The sequence below is a fragment of the Balaenoptera ricei genome, chromosome 16, assembly GCF_028023285.1.
Source record: "Balaenoptera ricei isolate mBalRic1 chromosome 16, mBalRic1.hap2, whole genome shotgun sequence".
Classification (NCBI taxonomy): domain Eukaryota; kingdom Metazoa; phylum Chordata; class Mammalia; order Artiodactyla; family Balaenopteridae; genus Balaenoptera; species Balaenoptera ricei.
The window spans coordinates 42179777-42206982 of NC_082654.1; the positions used below are offsets into that span (position 1 = coordinate 42179777).

General features: G+C 35.1%; 1 long non-coding RNA gene across 1 annotated transcript in view; it reads left to right on the forward strand.

The window, feature by feature from the left end:
- LOC132350211 (uncharacterized) overlaps positions 1–27206 on the forward strand; it is a 403110-nt gene that overhangs the window by 222027 nt on the left and 153877 nt on the right. Inside the window, exons 3-6 of the long non-coding RNA XR_009497870.1 lie at positions 1100–1182; positions 2686–2801; positions 16317–16439; positions 26329–26526. This is a non-coding gene — a long non-coding RNA (uncharacterized LOC132350211). The remainder of the gene's footprint in view (positions 1–1099; positions 1183–2685; positions 2802–16316; positions 16440–26328; positions 26527–27206) is intronic.

A 27206-nucleotide genomic window follows, 5' to 3' on the forward strand; every position in this document is an offset into this window, starting at 1 on the left:
GTCTCCACATAGTGTGACTATGTGTTCTCTCATTTATAAACCATCTGTTCTGTTACTGGATTTCTTCCTGGGGTATATTTATAAGCCAAAATTAGGAGAAAAATATATTATCGTAAGATAATTTAAAAATTTACAATTTAGGGGCTTCCCTGGTGACGCAGTGGTTGAGAATCTGCCTGCCAATGCAGGGGACACGGGTTCGAGCCCTGGTCTGGGAAGATCCCACATGCCGCGGAGCAGCTAGGCCCGTGAGCCACAATTACTGAGCTTGCGCATCTGGAGCCTGTGCTCCGCAACAAGACAGGCCGCGATAATGAGAGGCCTGTGCACCGCGATGAAGAGTGGACCCCACTTGCCACAACTAGAGAAAGCCCTCGCACAGAAACGAAGACCCAACACAGCCATAAATAAATAAATAAATAAATAAATAAATAAATAAATAAATAATTTTTAAAAAAATTTACAATTTAAAGAACACATATTTTGTAAAGAATTGCCTTTACAATACGAGAAACAACCTGCTGGTCATGGGGGCTCATCCCCTCTTTTCTGGAGCAGTTGACATGAGCTGGTTTTGCTAGACTAAGCCAGATCACAGAAGACAGAGGAGAGAGAGAGGGTTTCTCCAATAACATGACTAAAATTTCTATGAAACACTCCTGGTTGAGCAGTGAAGGCTCTGCAGTGTTACTTCCTGGGCTAGGAACTCCCTTTGTTATAGAGAAAACCTGGTGTCCCTATACTGAGACGATATATACATAAAGCAGTGGGTGTGAGTTTCCCTCTGCTGGAGTACTCTTATCTATATGTCCAGGCTTGAAACCAAAGGGATAACTATGGGGGCTCAAGGAATCCTATGCTTTTAGAAACACCTTTACTTATAAGTTGTTTGCATAAAATGTATCAGATGTCAGTAATGCATCTTGCACCATGCACATTGCACAACATTGTATCTGAATAATGATCATATTTTATAAAAATCTGTTTTTAATGAAAAATTTTCACATATACTATGAGAGAAGTCTTTGTTTTCTTAAAAACAAGTATGAATAACTGTATGAAATGGTCTTGTAACTAAATGAAATACTTTGCATTTCAGATTATATTTACTAAAAGATATAACTGGAAAATGCCTCCAAACAGATGCTAGTCTTTACATCAGTGGCTCTCAGATAGATTGTTGTAAGTACCACCTTAACTATTAAAACAAATTCATTTCCTCTTATGACTTATGGAAATAAATTTAGTTATATTATTCTTGCATCTGGAACATCTCTATGCAGTTCAGGAAGGAAAGCCACTCAAGTAAATTGAATTTGAAATGAAAATAATACACAGTGTTGTCTTTTGGAATACGTACCATGTCTGACATTTAATGAACAATAAACAATATATGCTAACAGAAACATTTATCTATTTGGGAATCCCTGAAAGACTTGGCTGTGGAATACAAACCCTGGCTCTGATTCTTGATCTGCCACTTTTTATCTATATGATTTTTGGCAAGTCATGTAGCAATTTTCCTTGCTTACAGCTTTTTTTTTTTTTAATTCTGTTAAATGTGTGTAGGTAAGCTCTACCTCACGGTGGTTCTAAGAAGTATATGAAATTACATGTGATTTACTAGTGGCATGATACTTGGTACACTGTGAATGCTCAATTAAAGTTAATTTTAAAATGATTATGGATAATTGCTAGAACAAAATTATGATTATGTTTGTGGTCCCAGAAACTGCCTATACAGAGTGTATAAACAGTTGTATTTGATGTAGAAAGAATACCTTGCTAGTCATACATGGGTCTTAAGCTTTCCATTTTAACCATCTTGATGCTCGCTGCCAAGGAGGTACCCCATTTTACTGTATACTTAAAAGATCAGTTAAAACTGGCGCTCACATTGCTGATAGGCTAATGGAAAAAAAAATCAAGAAGTAAAAATACTTCATATGATGCAATTCCAACATAATTTTTTTGGCATTCTTCTGACTGGGCCTATCAGGAAAGAAAGCTTTAAAAATCATAGAAGTCACTTTGGAAAAGATACTTCATAATACTTGTGAAATCCTACCATAAGGAAACATCCCCCAAATATAAGAATCTCAAGACATAAATGTCCTTCAAAAATGATTTTCACTTTTTGAAACCTTTTTCAGATTATAAATTTTCCGTGGTATTTAACCAGTGATTTATAAAAGATAAATAAAAACCTAAAACGTTGCTTTACTTTATCGATAGCAATGTTGTACCAAATGAACTTGTAGCTATCACATTATACACAATGAGTTGTGTTGAAAAAAATATCCTTTCTTATTTTTCAGTAAAGATAAACATGCCTGGAAATTGGTTATCAAGAAAAAATATTTTGAGACAGATAAAGTAATAACTAATGACAGTTGTTCAAAACACCTTTTTGGAGATGTAACAAGATTTATGTAATTTCACTGATGGCTCTGCAAGACTGGAAACTAAGCAATCAGATGCTAGTGTGCCTGAGAATTTCTAACATTCCATCCTAGTTGGAATTTGCCATAAAAATATGTTTTCTGCTATGAAACTAAATCTTCTGTGTTTGATTAATATTAGATTTAAAAATTTGCTTTAAGTTATCCTTTTGTGGTGAAAACCTTGCTTATATTTTTAAATGCAGAGGATAGTTAGGCTTTTCTCTCTTTTTTCTCTCTTCAGTCTTGATGTCCTACAACCCATGATTAAAGAACTTCTGGCTTCCTTCTTAGTAATCTACATATTTGCTTCAAGCCTTCAACTTTTTGAAACCCCAGAGGATCATTTCATGGTAAAAGGTAGTTTGATTTGAAATTTATTGTACTGCTTTTTCCTGTAGGAGTTGGTGTTAAATTTGGTGGTAATTGTTTAATTATACCTGGAAGTTAATCATAAATTATTTGTAAATATAAAGAAATTAGGCTACCTTATTAAATAACAGATGTCACAAAAAGCCCTCATTTGATAAATATAAAAACCTTCATAAAGGCTTAAAATAAATATTTGTTGATGGGCAAAACATACATATAATTTTTTCCAAAAGAAAATATATTTAAACTATTGTTTAGAAGTCATTTGTTCCCTAAGAATAAGTAATCATTTGTCAGAAAGAAAGTATAAGTTAAGTAGAAAAGAAAATGGTACGGGGTGATAAACATGGGAAATAAAAATAAAAAATAAAACAATGCAAATTGTTTTGCAAACTAATTTCCAAAACTCATAAATTTAAGACAAAATAAGTTAAGATACTGTATTATTAATTTCTGCCTTCCAAATCAGTATTTTGCATTATCTATAGTAAGAAATAGTATTGTTCAGAATTAATGTTTTAAATTATATTAATATTTTTGAGTTATATTTAAAAATCTATCCTGATAAAGATCTTTTAACTAGATACCACAGAACTAGAAATTTTTTTTTTTTTTTTTTTTTTTTTTTTAATTTTATAGCTACTTTATTTATTTATTTATTTATTTATTTTTGGCTGTGTTGGGTCTTCGGTTCGTGCGAGGGCTTTCTCTAGTTGCGGCAAGTGGGGGCCACTCTTCATCGCGGTGGGGGGACCGCTCTTCATCGCGGTGCGCGGGCCTTTCACTATCGCGGCCCCTCCCGTTGCGGGGCACAGGCTCCAGACGCTCAGGCTCAGTAGTTGTGGCTCACGGGCCCAGCTGCTCCGTGGCATGTGGGATCTTCCCAGACCAGGGCTCGAACCCGTGTCCCCTGCATTAGCAGGCAGATTCTCAACCACTGCGCCACCAGGGAAGCCCAACTAGAAATTTTATATCCTGATTTTATATATACAAAGACTAATTCCCAAGATCTTTAAGATGTCCAGCTGATATATGAGAGCACTGAATTACCTGCCCATCTCTACATGTAGCGCAATACTCTTACTGGAACATTGTTTTTGCTTTTTGTTTTCTGGCTCTATTTGTAATAAATGGATCAGCCTTAAATATTTAACTCAATTGTACTAAAATTTTCATTAAAAAGATATTTAGTTCATGGGACAGTAATTGTTAGTGATTTTAATGGTTAGATCTCATTGTAAAATACTGTATAATGGCTCTATCTGTGGTATATTTGGATCTGTCCTCCTAAAAGCTGACAATTTAATTCACAAACTTTTAATTTTTGAGCATATAGAATGCTGTCATTCTGTGAGTTGAACTGTTGTGTTCTACTACTAACAGTAATTAAATCATTATTTGCCCAATTAAAAAAAAAGTTAAGCATATAAATATGTTTAACTATTACAAGCTTTTCCCCCATACTTTAAAAAATTCTTTGTTTTACTACAGAGAAGCCTAATTAGAAACTATTAAAAGTAGGAATCTAATTAATATCAAATTTTAAAATTTATTTATTTTTAGTGTATTCCATGGGTATTTGGCAATGTTTCTCAAAGGAAAAAGAAGTCTTGACTTCCATAGGTTTTGTCATCTGATTAATAATAGTAGTTGCAGTAAAAACAATAATAACTATTGCACTGGTTTTTAATTTCAAGAGAAAAATAGTACCAGTACTAAGGAAGGAAATATCACAAGTAAAACCAGAGTTCAGGGGAATGTGTACAAATCAAGAATTTATGGAGAGACAGCAATATCAGGAGGGAGGATCTAAAGAATGTTTCTATTTTTGTGACCACAAAAGTGATGAGCACCAAGAGTATAGTTGGAAGTTGAACAAAATTAGCATAGCTCATGACAGAGACTCAAGTGCTTATATATCCTCCCATGGTGTTTTGGCATTGAGAGCCCCATTTTGTGTTAAGGCATTTTAATGACAGAAAATAAGGCCCCAAATTTGATAAATAATAACTAACCTTGAGACCACGTGTGGTCCAGCTAGATCCACCCCAGAGGCAGGTAAGGAAAATTTAATGAGATATTTGTACCACAACAAAAACCAAGTAAGTATAAGGAAGAGTATGGCTTAAAAGAGAGTCAAGTTGATCCAGAATGTTAAGAAAGCTTCTGAATTCTGCCAAACCCTTGCTCCTCCCATTGTTTCATGTCAAATCAATGTTGCTATTAGATCATAATGTTACCTATGTACATTGTCTTGCCTGTCATGCTTTTGGGAGTCGTTGTCTGAAAAGTATCACAGTCTGGGAAGAGGTAGGAGGTCTAACTCCTTGTGAAGATTGGCTTAAATTCACATCCACCAAGATGACTGCTGTTACTTAGATTACCCTCCTTATTGTTTCTGTTGAAAGAAGAGTGAAAACAACAAAAATAGTAAAAGATACATTATTATTACAGGGTCACAATTCCTTATTGAAAATTCTTGGACCTAATGTGATTGAGGATCCAGTAATCTTCAGATTTTAGAAAAATATTACATATGATTTATTACATATAATACTTGCACATAATATATTACATAAATACAATATATAGTGAGTTTAATGCTGAAACTAGGGCAGAACTCCATAACTAAATATGTTAATATTTCTATAGAATGTGTAGGGATATTTACAGAATAAACATATATACATATTCTTTTCAGAGACCATCATCATTTAATATCAGATTTTGATGCCAAACATGTCTTTCTAAACTTTTAGTTTTCAAAAATTTCTGGATTTCACATGCTGAAATAAGGATTTTAGTTTTATAATATCATTGTATTAGTATTATAATTATCATTAAATCTTCAAATAATTTAGCGAGTTAGTTATCATTATTCCCCTTTATAGACATGGGGATAAAGCTCTGAGAGTTTATAAAACTTGCCTGTGGTCTATAGCCAATAAACTGTGTGGGAGAAAAACTGAAAATGAGCTAGAAAGCATAACAGTGAAAGTCAAATCTAAACATCAACATGATAGTAGTCATTGGCTAAACAAATCATTCTTTCATGGAAACATTTCTGAAATCATTGATTGTCTTGATTGGATGGTTTCAGAACCACTAAGTTTCCACACTCATTGGTTTCCAACACCTTCTTTTTGTGTAAAGCTTGTATTAACTTTTCTAAAATGCACTGCTTACAAATGTTATCCTTGAACAACTGCAAGATCCTTCTACTTTAAAAAAACAATTATTTGTACTTCACAGTACTTCACAGTATGTGTACTGCTAAAACTGGAGTAGATCAACAAATATCATTAAAATACATCAACATCTCCATTTTCTGTCTTCATGTTATACTCTTATCCTACTTGGACAGTTAAACAAAATTGAACTTGCTAACTCCCTCTAATATCACCCTCTCCAAATCCTGATGGTCATCCAGGGTTCTGTATTTCAGTAAATGACACTACCATTCTTCCTATTGCTCAACCCAGAAACTCAGACATAAGTCTTTAAAAGGCCACCCTTGAGTGCTTTTGTTTAAGAGAAGTAAGATAATACCACTTTCTTTTTCAAAACTCTCCAATGGCCTATTTAAATCAGAAAACTTCGAATTTCTTACTATGGTATTTATATAGTGGACCTCCATGTCTTAAAACTTGAGTACTCTGACCAATAGAATATGGTGAAGGTGATGTTCTGAAACTTAACAAGTTTAGGTCCTATGAAGCCTTAAAGAATCTGCTTGGGTTGGGCTTCCCTGGTGTCTCAGTGGTTAGGAATCTGCCTGCCAATGCAGGGGACATCGGTTCGAGCCCTGGTCTGGGAAGATCTCACATGCCACAGAGCAACTAAGCCCGTGTGCCACAACTACTGAGCCCATGTACCACAACTACTGAAGCCCACGCACCTAGAGCCCGTGCTCCAGAAAAAGAGAAGCCACCGCAATGAGAAGCCTTCGCACTGCAATGAAGAGTATCCCCCAATCTCTGCAACTAGAGAAAGCCCACGCACAGCAACCAAGACCGGATGTAGCCAAAAATAAAAAAATTAATTTATTAAAAAAAAAAGATTCTGCCTGGGTCTCTTTTGATGTTCCTTCTTGGAACCAAGCTTCCATATTGTGAGAAGATAGAGTCATATAACAGGTTATTGAAGGCCAGCATTAACTGATAGCCATATGGTTAAGCTGTCATAGATGTCCAGCCCAGCCAATCCTTTAAATGACTGTAGCTCCAGTAAAAATCTGACAGCAATCACACTTGAGACCCAAGCAATATCTACCAAGTTAAATTCAGTTAACCCACGGAATGAGGTGAGATCATAATAAAGTTCTGTTTTATGCCATTAACTTGTTTAGTGTTTTGTTATGCAGCAATAGATAATAAGAAAAATACCCTTCACAATGATTGAGATCACAGGGTAATTTTTCTTCCTCGTATTTACTTAAATATTGTCATTGAATAATTATTTGTATATTTTTCCTTATTTGTGTGCAGACTTTTACAAATTCCATTAGTCACATTGCAAGGAGGGGTGTAGTGTCCTAGTGTGTAGACATATCCTTGTTTGAAATATCCAGGCTTGCCCCCAACCTTAGTCTTTTGAACCATGGACCACCTACCTAGAGAAATTCCATCAGTCGAAGTTAGAGATGACAGGACACTGCATGGCTTGGACCCAAAGATCCTCAAAGGCTTCTTGTTAAACATATGGGATTTTTCAATGTGAAAATCTACTTGTTACAAGTGTTATATAACTTTATGTTAAGGTTAAGAGATGTGGTCCTGGCTTCAGGTCAGTAAAGTTAGAAAAAGCTGAAATACGAAAGCATTTTTCAGAGATCTGAAACTAGAAGCCATATGTGGGACAGCAGCAGGAATGGCGGATCAAGAACTTCCAAAATGATGCTGCTGCATAGAAACAATGAGAACACTGGGGGAAAAAATGGTCAAAATCAACTTTTACAAAAACTCTGGAAATAACCAAAAGCTTGTAACAATCAGAAACATCTTTGTTCAAGAAAAACTGTTGAATCTTGGTAAAAACATTATATTTCCATTCTCTCATCCCAGCTCTGAAATAAACTTGAAAACCAATGGCTTCTCCATCATGGTGAAAAACAGCAGCCTAGCAGCCGCTGGAGGTAACAGCACAAGATTGGAGCACCCTAAAAGCATCATATTCAGGGAATTGTCACTATTTGGCCTGTCTGGCACTTACCTGAAAATCTTCCTCATAATGCTTATCTTTATTTGACCTAATTCAGAGATTAGTCACTACAAACATCTTTTCTCTGAGTGTATTTGTCCAAAAAAAAAAAAAAAGCAGCAATCTCTTATTATTGCAACTGTCTGTGACAGTGATAACATTTGGGACTAACAAAAAGCTGCCAAAAAATGTAAAAGGAAAACTCTGGGATTGAGATGTCCGTTGAGAGCTTTAAAAAGCTCTAATATGTTCCAGGGAATCTAGAAGGCCACACACTTGGCTAGGACAATGCCCATGGCCAAGACGGTTTATATTCCCAGGAAAGAAGTGAGAACATCCTAACGTCTCACTTCTGATTGACCTTGAGGTTCTATGCAAGCAGAAAGTGAAGACTGAAACAGAATTGTAAACTACCTGTCTGAACATTGTCATAACACATGCACAGTCCTACAACAAAGATTGGGGGATTATTGATGTCAGACTTTTAAGGGAAAAAATGATCAGTTGGACTTTATCATAATCAGAATTTTCTGCTCGTAAGGGACTGGAAAATAAGCCATGGACTGGGAGGAAATATTTGCAAATCACATATATGAGAAAGAATTTATATGTAGAATATATAAAGAAAACTCAAAACTCAATAAGAAAAAAATAATAATAAATGGACAAAAATTTTGAACACTTTACCAAAGAAAACATATGGATGGCAAGTAAGCGATTGAAGAATGAATAAACTGTCATACATCCATACGGTGGCATATATCTAAGCAACAAAAAGAAATGAACTATTATTGTTACACGCAACAGCATGAGTAAAGCTCAGATGCGTTGTGCTGTGATGAAGAGTCAAAGTTTGTATATTGTAGAATTAGATTTATAGGATGTTCTTGCAAAGGCAAAAAACAAACAAACAAGCTTTAGCAACAGAAAACAGGTTAAGTGGTTGCCATGCATTGGGCATAGAGGGGAGCTGACTACAAAGGGCCGTGAGGAGTTTTGAAGGGTACTGCAACCATTCTGTTTCCTGATACGCATTTGCTAAAACTCATTGACCTGTAAAATGAAAAGGTGTATTTTACTGTATTTAAATTATACCATAATGAACAATGGAAGAAAAAAAAAAAACACTGTCAGATGCATTTTAAAAAATTCTATATAACATCGTTGGTGTGGTGGGAGAAGGGTGGAATATTATTGAATTCAGTGTTTGTTCGATAACATTGAAAGATATGGCTTTAGTATAGTACACATTCAAAAAATTCTAATAAAGTTTTTAGTGATCAGTGGGTGCATCCCACAGACATAGCTAACTTTTAATAGGTAGTTTCATGCATTCCCTGAAGAAACATCTGTTTTTCTGAAAGGCAGTACTTTCCAAAGCCTGCCAAGTTAAATAGAATATTACACATTTGAGTTATCAGCAGTGAACGAGAATACCTAACCATGTTTTCCACAACAGAGACAATGGTTGTTTGCTAGATAATTTTTAAATTTATCTCTTCTGCTACTATTGGCACTCTTTATAATGATTTTTTAAGTAGTTCTATATGTTCCTAAGTGCTCAGAGCTTAGTATTTAATGGTATTTCAACCCACATAGATCATTCTTCAAGTTCAAGAGCCACAGACGTGGATATACGTAATTTTTACCCCTAAACTATCTGTTTCAATGTAAAAACTGTTTATACTCTTCTTACATTGGTATCATTGAAATGGAAGCCCTTTCGCCTTATGACACTAGCCCTAAGGAGGGCCCTGTCCTTCAAATAGAAAAAAATACACTGACTACTTCTTGTTATTTACCTGGAAATAAGACAGTATTGTTTTATGGTGTCTATTCTTCTACTTCATTTATCTATTCCTCTTCTCCCCAACTTAATTATTTAATAGCACCAGATTAAGAGATCACTTGATTGTGTCAGTGCATGCCACTACTTGAGCATGTGGTCCAGGTCTATTAGTTTCTTTGTCTATCCATGGGGACACATAAAACAAACTATTTATAGGATTATTTTACTTAATCCTCACAAAATTTTATTGAAAAATGCACTATTTTTGTCCACAATTTAATGATATGGAAAATGAAACAGATATTAAGGATTTTACCCAAATTCAGGAAGCTAGTAAGTGGCTACAGAAGTAAACCTTACATTTTACTTATCTTAAGAGAAATGTAAACATGAAATTATATTATGTCCCCTTTGATCAAGGAAAATATAAAATTAAAAATGTCAAGTGGATCTCATGTTAAACATTCTTACCACGCATGCACATACACAAGCACACACACACACAAAGAGAGGGCAGAGGAAACTTTTGGAGGTGATGTATATGTTGATTGCATTGATTACGGTGATGGTTATACAGATGTATGTGTATCTCCAAACTCATAAAATTTATAAATTAAATCTGTTCATTTTTTATATCAACTATACCTCAATGAATCTCTTTTAAATGAAAGAAATGTGGTTATTCCTTTAAGCACAGAATCAACTTTAATTAACGAGAAACTATAAAACAAATCAGGTGAACCTATAAAAGCTTTGTCTTTCAGGCTCTGTATTATAAAACACTACTTTGCTGATTAGAGGAGTTAAGGATATAAAAAGCTCAAGACCCACGATGTTAAACAATGGATTCACCTGGTAGTCAATCAGGACAAACAAGGAAGTAAAAATAAAATTTGATTCTAAATGCTCATATATGACAAATTTCCTTGATTGCATTTTCCTATAATTGAGGTAAAAATATTTAATATTTCTTATCATCCATATTTTACTAAGACAGGTTCATCTTCAATATAATCATTAGTTTTTAAGTTTAATAAAATATTTCAGTTATTGTCTTAGTTCTGGCCACTATAACAAAAATACCATAGACTGGGTGGCTTGAGAACAGAAATCTATGTCTCATAGTTCTGAGGGTTGGGAGGTCCTATATCAAGATGTAGGCCAATCTGATTCCAGGTTAAGTCCCTCTTCCTGATTTGCAGATGGGCACTTTCTTGCTGTATTCTCATAAGACAGAGAGAGATCATCTCTCTCACATCTCTTATAAGGACACTAATCTCATTCATGTGACCTCATGACCTAATTAGTTTCCAGAGGCCCTGCCTCCAAATACCGTCACAGTGGGGAATTAGGGCACCAATATATAAATTTGGGGGGGTGCATAGTAGTCATCAAATGTGTCTTCATAAAAACAGTATTAGTTTTTATCCTTTTTAACTTAATGTATAAATTTTTTTCCATTCTTTCTCTTTTCTTCAAAATATAGAAATGATAAGTTTTAATTTTTCTCCGAAAACTGCTTTTGTTTATCATGTACCTCTTGCAAAATTTGAAAAGATAATTTATAAGTTAAAATATTAAAGTTGTGTGATAGTTTCTAAACCTAAATAAATGCAAAACTATCTTTATGTCAATCATCAATAGGTAGAAATTTGAATATGGATCTTTCTGACTCAGGGCACATGCTCTTAACCAATAAGCATTAACCTGTATATCATTTGGAGATGTACTTTGCTTTATTCTTTTTGCAGTAGATATACTAACATTGTACACTGACTGTCCCACTCTCTGTGTCTCCTGTGATCAATGTGTGGCATTTATGAAAGAGTTGCTCCAGTTTGGGATTTCAGCTTTTCTAAGCTAACTCTTTTTATCAGGTATTCTTGGACTTAATAAAGATAGAGTAAGACCACAAAGTTTTCAACTTGGTTGAAAATGTCCATAATTAACCCATGTGATTTAATGATATGTAAACATAAAGTGCAACTGAGATTGTCAATTAAAGCAACATTTTTATATATCAAATTTCTCCTTTGCAAAACTCTACCTACAAATTGTCTGAAATTATCATATCGTGAGGTAGAGAAATTATTTTTATTTCCCCAGAATTAACTGTATAGTCGGCCCTCCATATCCATTGGTTCAACATCTGGGGATTCAACCAATCCCAGATGAAAATACTCGGAATAAAATTCCAGAAATTTCCAAAACCAAAACTTGAATTTTGCATTTACATGGATCTGGCATTACTAAAAAATAAACAATAACAAAAACAAAAAAATGGTTTTGAGGTAGATAATTGAATTCATTTTTCTCAAAAAGTTTAGAATTTTTATTATGGAGAATGTATACATTTGAAGTTATTACTGTCTGTTAGTTAAATTAGTTAATATTTTTTGTAAAGATATAGCATTTTTCAATTATTGAAGGATTTAGTCATTTCAAATTCTCTTTTTATCTTTGTTAGTTCTTTAATAACTACTGAAGTGAATATTTATGGCATGGATTAGCCATTGGAAAACTGGCCGTAGCACAGTGTTCAGATAGGTCCTTATAATATTTTATAGAATGCAAAACACAGATTTAATGCAGTTTAACTAAATTCTCATTAACTTTTTACTAATAGTTTAATACCAAGCACAATAGAAAAACTCATGATAAATGTACTAATTAAATTCTCATTTTCAAGAGTAGGCAATTTCTTATTCCACTTAATTTTTTTACGCCAGATTTTATTTTTTACTACTCAATGGTGAAGAAACCAAAGGCATAATTTTTAATATTATTATGTTCATAATCTATTTGGTACCTACATTCTCAAGTGTAATTACTTTTGTCTCAGAATTATGTTATCAATGCACATAGGTTATGAGAGGAAGCTCTTGGTCCTCACAACTCAACTCTCTGAATCTTCCTGCCACGTAAAATTTTTTAATAAAGTGAGCTGGTGGGAAGTTCTTTTATAGGAAAAAATAAAAATACTCCCCAATATCCTGAATTCTAACAAGCCAATTCACTGAGACTATTATGTTGTGGCTCTAATATTTAATTAAACAAAAATTTAGTTTTCACATTTTAAAAATAACATATCTGTATTCATTATAAGAAACATTTATTTTCAGATATGTTTATGTTTATATTATAATTCTGTTATTATTTCATACAAGTCTGGTTGGATGATTCCACTATTGACTGCATTCCCCATTCCCCTATCCAATTAGCCCCACAAGGACATTTTGAGTTCTAAGTTGCTTGAACACAGATGAGAAATCATTTCAAAAGAAGAGGTGATATCCTGTTCCAGAAAATCCTGTTAAGCAAATGAATCTGCGGCTGGAATCTTTTTGATTTTCACATCTAAAGCAAACGGTGTGTTTTAAGCCAGCCTTTTAAAATAAGCATACTCTCTCTGCAAAGCTAATTAATAACCCATAAATGTTAACTACATTTGCCAGGTTAATTTTCATTTTGAACTAAATTGCAGGCAAAGTTCAAATGTGATAAATATTCTGTCATTTGAAGAATCACTTATGGAACAAAGAGATAATTATAGGAATCTTAGGGCTTAGCATTTCCACGGCTTGGAGTCAACCTTGAGAATTTGATACTTATTCAAGAAAATTGCTTGCACACAATTTGGTTCCAGCCTGCTCAATTTATCTTCTCTTTAAAAGGAGTGATTTTATTTACTTGATCTCTACTCCATAAATACTATTACTAGATTTTAAACAATGTTTTAATATTTAAATCATACAATTTGCTAAATTTTTACAAAAACATGTAAAACTTTTATAATCATCAATAATCTATCACACCCAAATGTTGCCCCTTTGTAATCCCTGCCTTCCACACTTCCATGCCTCATTCCATCCCCAAGTAATTATAGATTGCTTTGTATTTTTTAAAATTTATGTACTCATTGGTCTTAACTTTTTTTTACTCAGAATAATTATTTTAAGAATCATACATGTTATACTGTGTATCAATATTTTATTCTTTTCATTGCTAAGTAGTAATCCATTGTATGGATATAAAAGTTAATTCATCTAGTCACCTGATAATGCACATTCAGGTTGTTTTTTGTTTTTGGCTATTACAGATGCAACTGCTATGAATATTGGTGTAAAGACTTTTTATGAACACGCACTTTTAGGTATCTGTGTAAACACTTAGAAGTGAAATGGCTGGAACATGTGGTAGGTGTATGTTAATTTTTTGAGAAAAATACAAAACTTTTCCAAAGTGTTTGTGTCATTTTACATTCCTACGAGAAGTTGATAATAGTTCCTGTTGCTCCACATCCTAACTAATACCAGGTGTAGTAAAACTTAGTCCTTCTAAAATGTGTGTGTAGTGGTATCTCATTGGGTTTTTTTTTTTTTAATAGTAATCTTTTATTTATTTATTTTTTTAATATTTATTTTTGGCTGTGTTGGATCTTCGTTTCTGTGCAAGGGCTTTCTCTAGTTGCGGCAAGCAGGGGCCACTCTTCATAGCGGTGCGCGGGCCTCTTCACTATCGCGGCCTCTCTTGTTGCGGAGCACAGGCTCCAGACGCGCAGGCTCAGTAGTTGTGGCTCACGGGCCTAGTTGCTCCGTCGTGGCATGTGGGATCTTCCCAGACCAGGGCTCAAACCCGTGTCCCCTGCATTAGCAGGCAAATTCTCAACCACTACGCCACCAGGGAAGCCCTCATTGGGGTTTTAATTTGCATTTTCCTTATGACTAATGATATCAAGCATCTTGTCATGTGCTTATCTGTCATCATTATATCTTCATTGCTAAAGTGTGCTGTTTTGTGAATGGTATTTTTAAATTTTGATATCTGATTGTTGCTAGTATATAAAAATAAAATTAATTTTGTAAATTAATTTAATATTCCACAAACTTGCTAAACTCATATTAGTTCAAGTAGTTTTTTTTTTGGTAGATTTTTAAAATAGATTCTATAAGATTTTTTTATAAAAATATAGTGTAACTTTTTTTGTTTCTATATGGATGTTTTTTATTTCTTTTTCTTGCCATATTACATTGACTAGAACCTCTACTGTAATGTTGAATAAAAGTGGTATAAAAAAAAAAAGTGGTATAAAAGTGGTGAGTGAAGACATTTTTGTATTGTTGCTGATTTTAGGAGGAGAGCATACAGCCTGTCACACTATTCAGTATGATGTTAATTTTTTTTTTCCTTGTAAATTCGGTTTATAGGTTGAGAAAGTTCTTTTGTATTAGTTTGATGATAGTTTTTACCAAGAATTGATGTTGAATTTTTAAAATGTCTTTTTAAATCTATTAAGATAATAATATTTTTTTCTTTACTGCATTAATGTGAATTGCATTTAAAGATTTTTTATTAATAGACTTTTTTTAGAACAGTTTTAGAAGTACAGAAATATTGAGAAGATATTAAAGAGTTTCTCTATATTTCTGCACTCAGTTGTCCTTATTAAAGTAAGTTATATATATTGTATATTTGTTAAAATTAATGAACTAATATTGGTACATTATTATTAACTAAACTCCATAGTTTATTCAGATTTCATTAGGTTTTACTTAATGTACTTACCTCTTCCAGAATCCCATCCAGGATATCCCTCTACATTTAGTTGTCATTCCTCCCTAGGCTGTGATAGTTTTTCAGACTTTTCTTGTTTTTGATGACCTCGACAGTTTTGAAAAGTACTCCTCATTTTAGGATGCCCCTCTATATGAATTTATCTGATGTTTTCTTCATGTTGATGGAAATAATCAATAAACAGTCTATAATAGGAATAGAAAAGAGTTTTATTTGAGCTGAACTGAGAACTATATCCCTGGAGACACAGATTCAAGAAGCATTTGAATTATGTTCCGCTGAATTACAAAAACGAGGATGCTTATGAAGGCAAAAGCCTTGAAATTACATAAATTGTTTGTCAAGAATTGGGATTGGAGCTGGCAAGAAGTAAGGGTGTTGTTAAGCAAGGATTGGTTGATAATAGTTTTGGATGACTAAACCATAGTTCTCCATTTTGATTTTTAAAATATGTTATTTTCTTTAATTCTTAAAGCAGATGTACAATGCATGCTTAATTGGCCACAAAACAGGCTGCTTTAATTAGAATAAGGTTTAAGTTAAATCATGTATAAGCCAGAATGACTTCCCCATACCACAATATGTGATTTCTTCCATCACTCATAATTATACTGAACTTATGGGTTATTAGAGGGAGACCACAGAGGTTACAATGCCATTTTCATCATATCATATCAAGGGGATTAGCAAACATTTGGTTCTGTCCAAAACATTATATCATATCAAGGGTACATACTATGAACATGATTTATTACTGATGATATTGTCCTTGTTTATCTAGACGAAGAAGTGTTTGTCAGGTTCTTTTTACTGTAAAATTATTTTTTATCTCTCTTTCCACTCTGTACTCTTTGAAAAGAAGTCATAGGCACAGCTTACACTTAAGAAATGGGAATTATGAGTAAAGATGACACAAGTTTTCCATTATCATCTCTCCATAGTAACATCAATTTTGACAACCGCCCACAGACAAGAACACCTTTGTGGGAGTATAGAAATGCAGCAGAGAAGTTCCAGCAAACCATTGGAGAAAAAAAAGTTTAAAAATACAGACATCGAAGAAGGTAAGAAGAACTATTTCACTCTAAGCACACATGGACAGTGAATGACAAAGGTGGTGCTTGAACAAAGAGCTTCTGACCTGTGCACCAGGGCTTCCTCTTGGACATTTCCAAGTGTCATTATAACTAAAAAGTACAACTGGATTTTCAGTCACTTTCAATTTCTTGAACTACTTATTTCAATGTAACAGAGGTTTAAATAGCCAGAAAATTATATATAGTTGATGATTATATATAGTTGTACTTATGCTTACGTGATTAACTGTAATGAAGACTTGTGATGGAAGAAGGTGTTCTTATTTAGACTGGGCAAATAACTGCTCCCTACCGGCAGTAATTATAATAACGACAGCATCAACAACAACTAGCATTACATTTTTTTGTCTGCCCATGCTTCATTTCTCCTGGCAAGAGCACCCAGATTTTGCTTTGAGAATCCATCTTTTTGCCCTCACATGCCTTGGCTTGTGAAAGTACATGACTGAAACCCATCTTCAGGAACATTAACTGATACAATTTATTCTCAGAACAACCCTATGAGGTAATTAGTACTCTCGTTTTCTTTCTGTTTTGCTGAAGAAAGTTTAGAGAGTTGAATCACTTTGCCCTGGTATCTCGCTGCTAGTAAGTGACGGAGTAGATGTGAAATACAGGTAGTCGAAATAAAAATTGTCCCAAACAAGTTACACAGGCAAGGAAGATTTGTTCAAGACTATTCCAATATGAGAGAGAGAGACTGAACTCAACTTCAGTGAAGCAAAAAGCGGGAGGGTTTTAAACACTGAGTGAGCTAGTGGAAAAATCCTGAAGATGTTGGGGAGACTGGGGAAGGGTTGATTATCAGGATGTATTGAGCACATTGAGTTATTCCTGAGTTTGAAAATGTTCTTCTCTGTTGTCAGGACATCTGTGCTTGTTAATTGTTACTTACTGAATTTAGGCTCCTACCCTCTTACAGAGACTGGAAAATAGGGGTGCTATCTCCCTCAATGCTTACATTTCAAAGAAACAAGTCCCCAGGTCCTTGAAAAAGACATTTCCTGGGTTGTAAAACTGGAGAAAAGCTGGGAGATGATTTACATATATTCCAAAGAGTCGGGGAAAGAACTTACAATTGCAAGTTTTCTAAAGTAAGTGCTCTAAGAAAAGGGATGTCAGGGTTCTATAGTCAGAAAAAAAGTGTGTCTAAAATTTAGGCACGTTGAGGGGAATATTAAGGAATCCAGGTCAAGGTTTACTGCACACTGAAGCCCGTTTTGTTAACCACATTAGTGTTTTAACATTTTCAGTGGTCCTCTGTTTGTGGTAGGAAAATAAATCTCTGCTCTGGGTGAAAGTAAGTTAGAGGAAGCAGTGTCCTCAGGACATGTGTGAAGTTAAGTCAGGTAGCTTTGCTTCTCAAAGTATTTTTTTAAAAACCCCTTGGAGACAGTATTGAGAACTGTTCTAAATGACTGTTAATTGAGGGAACACTAGTACTCTCAAAGGGCTAGTTTTCAAATTTGGCTGCACATTGGACTCATCAGGGAACTTCAAAAAGTACCGATGCCTTGGTCCCATATGCAGAGATTGTTATTTAATTGGTCTAGGGTGCAGCCTGGGCATGGAATTTAAAATCTCTCCATGTGATTCTAATTGCAGCCAAAGTTGAGAACCACATCTGAGGGATAACCTACAGAATCCCAGAAAAATTGTACTTGGTAAGAGAAATAATGAGGAGCATTTTCTCTTGCATGAAAATATTTGGCAAAACCAAATTTATCCCTAAAAAATGTAGTAACTTGGACTTTTTTTCTATTCCTCTGTGGTCCCTGCACTCTTCTAATGAAGCAGCTTAACCAACAGCAAGCAATGTGTTTGGCCCAACCTTATATTATTTCAAGTGGGGCTCATACAACCTACTTTTAGTTATTACATAACTTCTTATTACTCACAGGTAGTAGGGCGTTTTTCTGCCACTTGATCCACAATGATTATTAGTAAGATAAAGGAAAAATTTATTTTCTCTATGTAAGTAACTGATCTGAAACAGACATAAAATATCATCCAACAATCCAGAAAATTAGGTTGAAATTTTATATCTGCTTTTCACTAAATAAAACTTTAGATGTTGATATTTCCCCATCCTAAATTTCTTAGAAACATCATAAAAGAATGAACATTCTCAAAGACCACTCTGTACTATATTACATTTCTAGAACAAACTAATTTTTAACTAGTTCATGATTAATTAATGGCAGTTAATTGGAGACTTCTAATGCATGCAAGTATAGAGGAGTAGATTTCATAATGTTAACTTAAGGCATTTTCCCCGAGGACTCAATTAAATATCAGCCAATGAAATATTTCATGTATTTCTTTTTGTGATCATATTTTACATACTTAATATTTCAAAATCAAACTTTCTTTTGAAGGAGGCTAGATTTGCATTTTAAATGAAAGTCAAACCAGTTTCTCCATCTTAGTTTTCCAGAACTTTTTTTTTTCAAGACTCAGCAGAAATCAAACTTTGGTGAAAAACTCCCTTAACTTCAGCTCAGCATCAACCTGAATGTGCTTTTGTTGTTTGCCATTCCTTTTCAAATGGGATTATAAGCCCGTTTCTGGATTATGTTTTGACAGTTTTATTAACTACACTGTGCATAACATAGGAGTGGGCACAGCAAAAATATTCAAAAAAATTTTTTTGATTAATTGTGTAGATCTCCTTTACCAAACTAATGAATCTACTTCTTTTATCATACTGCATTAGACATTTAGGGCCTAATTCTCACCCATCCTCCCCTTCAGAGTTTTGTCAAATAAAATATATGTTCAAAAACTGAAACAACATAGGAGACATAGCTGCTCAAATCTCAATGCAGATTTTTTTCTGGAAAAGAACTGACAAGTAGAACATGGCTTAGGCCTGAGGCCAAACTTGAAATTTTACTTCTTCTGACCTTTACGGGAGGGCAACTTGTAGCAAAGACTGCCTTGATTTCTTCCTTTTAAGCAAAGAAGCTGAGAGGGAGTAAGGTAGGGAGGGAAGGAGTGAGAGAAGGAGAAAGAGATGAAGAGAGAGAAAGAGAGAAAAAAATGCTGGACATCTAGTTGTTGACAAGAACCAGAGGAGAATCTAAGCATTGGCAGGTCAAAGAGGAAGCCAAATTTTCTGCCACTGAGGCCCACTATCCTAGAGGACCAATAAAGCTAGGAGTAACAGATGACAGAATGTTACCAAATTGGCTTTTCCTTTTTCCTTGTGACTAAGAGAAAAACTAGAAGTGTTCGATCATCTGCCCTCATCCAAAGGACACACAGAGGCCCGTTAAATGAAATACATTTGTCTCTTTACAATTATGATATTACAAGAAAAATACAGAAGTTTTCAAAGAACCAGTTTTCAAATTGTTTGGGAAAAAAGACCATATTAAAGTAATTATTTTAAATACAAATAACAAATATATCAAGCTCATGAGGGAAAGATTATAATCAAATATAATGTGGATTAGTTAAATTTTCTACAGTTAAATTTTCTACGTAGTAAAAGTAATAAGGTTATTATAAATTAGGAAATGGAAAAATGGAGAAGACTTTATAAATCATCTGATGTAGGGAAATTAATGTTATTTTTTAGAACTTCAGATCACGTTCTGAAGTGACAGTCTGTTCTCAGCATGATCCTTGAAACAAAATGTTAGAAATTACCAAGAAAGTAATTAAGCTAAAGAAAAGAAAGAATTAGTGAAAAATCGTCTCACCAAAAATTCAATATGCCAAGTTTTATCTCTCCTATTGGACTCTGATTTACACATGAAATCTGACAATGATCTTTCTTAAAACCCCTGAGAATTTTAATTCAACACAATTAAATGCCCAGGTTAATTGCCTTATCTCTGAATATATTAGAAGTTAATAAGAAGACAATTATTTAGCTTATCATGTCAGTGGTTTTCTAAATATATTAATTCCATCAGAAATTTTACCTCTCAGTTTAGAAACCAAGGCTTCCGTGAAATAGTCCTTGAACCACCAAATCCTCTTTAGGTTCTCTTCCTGTGCTCCCAGAGTCTTCTTTACTTGACCGAATGTTCCACATTACTAAGCTTCTTCAGGAGTGTCTTGCTCATCCTTGCATTCTTAATACCAAGCACAATACCTGCTACAAATATTTTTTAATCTCTATAATATAAATAGATTGCTCCATATTATAAAATATAACAGTTGTTGTCCTGCTACATATCACATTTCTTCTTCTTGTCTCCTAGAGGTAAATGAACAACTCTTAAAAACAATGTAAATAATCAATATCAAATTAGATAAAGAAGAGAGTAAACATTTAATTAAAGATATATAACTTTTATTAACTTGAGTTTCCTAGAACAACTTCTGTCTGAACAAAACTAGATATAATAGCCTTTTAATTATTATTTTATTAATAATAATAATAATAATTATTATTATTACCTTACTCAGGAACAAAATTAAGCTAGAATAAAGCTTCATCATTTAAGTCAGTGTACATGAATTTCCAAACAAACCATTTTCAAAATTTAGGTTTATTTTAATATACAACCAATGGTAATGGTAATTCATTTCATAAACCAGATGAAAAGATAATGTTTAGCCTAGGTTTTCCTGAAAGCAAAATCCAAGACAAAAGTTTATTCTTGAGAAATTAATTTGGGAATTTGAGGCCAGGAAGCAAGAGTGAGATCAGGGCAGTGAAATAGCCAATAAAAGAATGTGTTTTTAAGTTGCCCATAGTGATAGTTGATTTGTTGCTTGATCTCAAAGGACCTTCCTAAATGGCTTATAAAATGTGTCTCAGAAATAGCTGTTCAAGGAAGAAAGGAGCATTGGTTTATCAATTGATTCCTGTTCTCCACTGGTCAAGTGTTGTCCCAGGGGCATTAACTGTCTAACAATCCCAGCTTGTTCATGAGTGATGGCTAAGCACATTCCCAGGGTACAGACTGGCTGGAACATCAAAAAATCTCTGGGCGGGAAGTAGCTGTACCTGCTCCAAACTACTCCAAGCCTATGTGAGCTTGTTGCCAGAGCCGTGGGTGGAATAAGAGGTGAAACCACGAGGATTTAAAGTGACACAAAAGGAATAACCAATGCTAGCAACTTCTAATTCAAGGGTTGTTTTTTGTTTATTTTCTTTTTTCTTTCTCTATGGAGTTTTCTGAATTCTAGAAACCATTAATTATTTTCATTTCCTTTGGTATTTCTTGCTTGCCTGTTATATCAAACTGTCTTTCCTATCTTGCTTCTTGTATGATTTTTTATGTTTTGTTTTATTATTGCCATGGCTATGGTTATGTTATTATTTCCTGTTCACAACCCTCTTTCCTTAAAAAAATTCTGGTTGATTAAAGGCCTCTTGATAGTTGCCTTTGCACAATTAAAAATATATAAGTACTAGCAGATTTAAAGACACACATGCAAACCAATACAACAAAATGGAATATAACACAACTATTTCTTAAAGAATATGTCTAAACAAATTCGACACCACTTGAAAAGTGCTTTTATGCTAATGTATAAATCATAAATAGTTCTAGCCCATTTATGAAAATGATTGTTTATCCTGTAAACTTCAATGCAAGGGGTTTTCTTTTCCTAATCTTTTTGAATGGAATATTGAAAAGAAATTACTTATATCAGTTATTTTGGTATTACCTGCTTAATTGTAGTACATTTAATAGTAGCCCTCAAGAAGATATGTCCAAGTCTTTCCCCCAATACCTGTGAATGTGACCTCATTTGGAAAGAGGGTTTTTGCAGGTTTAATCAAGTTAAAGCTCTCAAGATGAGCTCATCCTGGATTAGCTGGTGAGTTAGTGAGTCTTAAGTCCAATGACAAGTGTCCCTATCAGAAAAGGAAAAGACACAGACAGAAGAGGAGAAACGCAGGGGGAGGATATGTGAAGCTGGAGCAGAGACTGACGTTCCGCAGCTACAAGCCACGGAACACCAGAGATTGCAGGCAGTTGTCAGAAGCTAGGAGAGTGGAGAGTAGCATGGGACAGATGCTCCTCAGAGACTTCACAGGGAACTACAGTGGTGACACATTGATTTCAGACTGCCGGTCTCCACAATTGTAAGAGAATAAATTTCTGCTGTTTTAAGCCACCCAGAGCGTGGCAATTTGTCACAGTAGTTTCAGGAATTCAATAGATTAATGGAGAGAAAATGGGTCATGAGTGTTCCAAAAATAATCCCAATTTGCTATTAAATACATTAACACACATCCCCATTAACGTGCACTACTATAGGTGCACCTTCAAAATAAAATTTGATTTGGCTAGTTTAGAAACTTATATGTATTTTTTTCCATTTTTAAAATTTTATTCCCTTTTTAGTATTTTATTCCCTATTTTTAAAATTCCATTTTATTTCTATTTTTATGTTTCTTTCAGCCATGGTCTCCTAACCAAAGATAAACTCCACAGCAAACAAAACAACAAATCATTTACTCTAGAGTACTTTAACTTCATTTTCCTTACTTTCCTCCATCTCATATGAATTTTTAATACAATTTGACTGATGGCAAAATTGATGCCTGAGATGATAAAGGAGATACTCATTTAGAATGAAATTATTTTAGGTTGTCCAGAAAGGTGATTATCAGCATGTAATTAATAGACTTGATTTCTTTAGGGAGAAAAGATATGAATATGCGGGTTTTGTGAGTTGAACTTGAGACCTAGTTTGCAGAGCTGCTCTATTAACATTTTTACCAATATCTGGCATTTGGTCTTGCCAAGATTTGAAAAAGTAACAGAATGTCTTCATACTTACTCATTTTCAAGATAACAGAATTATTTGACCCACCTTCCTTATTGATTGCCACTTCTAAGGTCTTCTAAAGAATGAAGATGTAATGTAAAGAACATGGTGACTTATGTGCACTACTGGTCTAAAAAGATGGGTATTAGTTGCTTCAAAGGCTACCAACCAGTGTGAGTATTTAAGAGATGCTGCACTCTTGGCAAAAGACAGTGCATTTAAGTTTCAGTTAACATTTCTAGTTGTTATCAAAGGTCCCCAGAGCTCGTGTGCTCATTAAACCCACGAAATAGTTGTACAAATCTCTTATCCTAGAATATATTTAATTCATGAGGTTGAACATTCATACAAAGAAGTTACCCATGGTCAATGCATTTTTAACAATCGTATATTACAGGTTAACTCTTTTTTTTGGTGCTAGCATTAGGAAAGAGAGCCAACATTTAGTTTAAAACTTACCACTTATATAAGCTTTATGTAGTTAGCACTTACATTCAAGAGCTCAAAATTATTTCTGCGTTTTCAAATTATCAGCAGTAATCTTCCATATTTCATAGTAGGGTCAGACAGAACTTATTTATCTTCAGCTATTTGTAAGTGTACTTATATTTCTTTTAATCTGAGACATTCTGTACTGTGGTTCAGGGGTCCCCAATCCCTGGACCCACGGACCGGTACCAGTCCACGGCCTGTTAGGAACCAGGCCGCACAGCAGGAGGTGAGCAGCGGGCAAGTGAGCGAAGCTTCATCTGCTGCTCCCCATCGCCCGCATTACCGCCTGAACCATCCACCCCACCTACTTCCATGGAAAAACTGTCTTCCACGAAACTGGTCCCCAGTGCCAAAAAGGTTGGGGACCGCTGCTGTGGTTTATTTTCCTAAAGGAGTCCATAGACAGAACCTCCCTGTTACATGCTCTATTGGTTAGGTTCCGGGTGCACAAGGGTGAGATTGGGTTAGTCCCCTTGATTCCACACCCTCACCCAGGTGTGAAAACATTCAGTGCTCATTCTACCTACGAGCAATCACGTGAGAACCCAGTTTGTCTCTTGATGACTTGATACTAGCTCAGAAGAAAAATTCTGTAGACCACGATAGACTAACCTGGATACAATTCGGGGGCATAATTGCACTTAGAAATGACATATCTTTAACTTTGAAGCTGCTGCATCTTTTCAGTGCCTTATCAAGTTACTAAAGATTTTACAGAAGTTTGGCAAGAATAGAGATAACTTAATATTTCACTTGGTTGAATACCTAAATCATTTTATAGATTATCATAAATATATTTAACTATATTATAATATTTGCTTTTGTTGATTAATATGTGTGAGATTGTCTGATATTTATCAGTAGAAAAGATTTTGCTGAAGTTGTCAAGGTTTAACTTTGGAATCAGGGAATCCAAGATTCAAATCCTACCTTTACCGTTTATCACCCATGTAAGCTTGGAGGAAATTGCCAAAGATCTTCATCTTCAGAGGGTAAGCATACTCTCTCTGTCACAAGGATTCTGTAAGGATAAATTAGATAATCAGTGTTAAATGCTTTTGCTAAAGCCAAACACATGGCATGTGCTCAGTAAATAGTGTTTATGATGGAAATGTTGCCTGCACTTTCTTTTTTGGTACTTGGGAACCAGAAGGGGGAGAAAATGTTATTGTTATTTCATTCAGAAAAAGTATATATATATATATATATTTTTTAAATGTAAAATCAGATCATGCATGCCATCTCATTGTGGTTTTGATTTGTATTTCTCTCGTGATATTGAGCATCTTTTCATGTGCTTGTGGTCAACTGTATACCTTCTTTGAATGTCTATTCAAGTCCTTTGCTCGTTTTTTAGTTGGGTTGTTTTTTTTGTGGTTGACTTGCATCCAGAGATGATTCTGATGGAAGGCAAAGGGGATTGAGAAGATAAGCCCTACATGGCATGTTAGGGCCCTCTGTGGGGTGGCCCTGATCTACCTTCCATCTCATTTTCTGCTTTTCCCAGCAAGAATGCTTTGCTCTAGCTATATGTTTCCATTTTCTGGACTTTGTTTCTACCATTCCAACAACTTGGACAGTTGTAGCAGAAAGACTTTTTCTTGTCTGCACAAGAACCACCCTCCTCTGTCTCCTGCAGAAATAGTTCTGGTGGGACTATGTGTCAGAGTGTCCCTCCCCTTTCTGGCCACATTGGTGGCGCGTGACCTAGGCTTGCCCAGTCTTAGTGCTCCCATCACCATGGTATCAGGGGTTGGCTCAAGGGATGGACATGCGATCCAAGCCAATCTGTGTGCTATTAGGGAAATGTCTCTTTCTCTTTGTCTTGCCAAACTGGGATGATATAAGCCTGGGCTACTGGCTTCTTCCTTGACAGTGTAGACCATCTGCAGAAGAAAAAAAAGGTCAACACACAAATGTAAGATGAGTCAAGAAAAGGAAAGTGAAGAGAGAATGCTAGTAAGGTAGAGAATGATATTATTATTTGAGTCCCTGGATCCAGCCATACTTGAAACTAGATCCCCCACTGGATATTTCAGGTACGTAAGCCAGTAGATTCCCTTTTGCCTAAGCTGACCTGAATTCAGTTTTAGTCACTGATAACAGAGAAAGTTCTCACTAATGCAAATCCCCGTTGTTCCTGGTTCTTTCATCTGTCCCTCCAAGCATGAGCCCACCCACCGTTAAGCCTTTTAGCCCGTCCAACACAGAAATGCCCTCTTTTCTTTTACGTCTGGCCCAAAGGGCTGTTCCCTCTAGGGATCTCCAGTAGTCATGGAGTAGAGAGATGGCTTTCCAAGTGTTCTGATTTCCAGCACCCTTCCTGCCCTGTCCCTCTGTGTTGTACACTCCCTCTCTGTACCTTGTGTAACAGGGTGAGTCTTTATGAGAAAATAATTCTTGTGGTGGCTGGCGTGGGCTTGCGAGGAAGACATCCAGCATTCCCACCTCTCCTACCCACACCTCGGGGCAGCATTGGGCAGAGGCTCAGCCCCAGCCAAGTAACACCAGACCTGCAGAGACTGGAGGGAGGGTGTGAAAAAAAGTGAGTAATTACAGAAAACATGACCTGATGTCTCTTTGTTGTGGTTTTTGAGTGCGTGGCTTTTTCCTTTTGCAGCTGTGCTCTCCCTAGAGGGTTTCCCGCCCCAGCCCAGGAAGGGGAAGCTGCCACTGAGTGTTGGAAAAAGCTGGGCCATTCCCATGGGGAAGCCACTCATCTTTGTGTTTCAGTCCTGAGTGGGCAGAGCTGGAGCTTGGAGGGAATAGCATGGATGCTGGTGCCTGGTACTGGGCTTGTGTCACGGGATGTGTTCAGGTATGACTTGTTCAAAAACAATTTTTCTATTTTTCGCTTTAGAAATTTTTATTTTAAAAATAAAGAAGTGTTTCTTGAACCCAGGTATTGTGGAGCAAGCTTTTATAAGCTACACATTAATATGTCCATGAATCGTGTGTACCTTGTATTGTTTTTGCTGGTGCTGTTTGGAAGACTTGTTTTGTGCTTACACTGTTAATTTGGGGATGTTCAGGTTCCTTTCCCCAGTCTTGCCTCTAGAGTCCTGCTTCTGCCTCTTGAGTTGCTCTTGGCATCTAGAGGACAGCCTGTGAGAAATGCTCAAAAGGTGTGAAACCGATGACAGTAATGATAGCTAACATTTACAGAGGGCTTAGTATGAGTCAGCAGTAGTTTAAGCACTTTACAAGTATTATTTCATTAATAGTTGCTATTGAAAAAGATCCCAATTTTGTGACCTACACAGATGGTGTGGGCTGTAACTCACTCACCTGGGGCTCACCATTCCCTCTGAAAGCATGGTGAGCTGCCCCTAGGAGTCTGTGGTTTTATTCCCAATCTTGTTTATGCCAGTAGCACTTGTTATAATAAGGATGCAATCTAATTAAATATGGTGCAAACCAATGAGATATGAGGGAAATAAGAATGAATCATTGTTTCTACGATATGTAAATTGAATGCTTTGGAAACACTTGACAAGG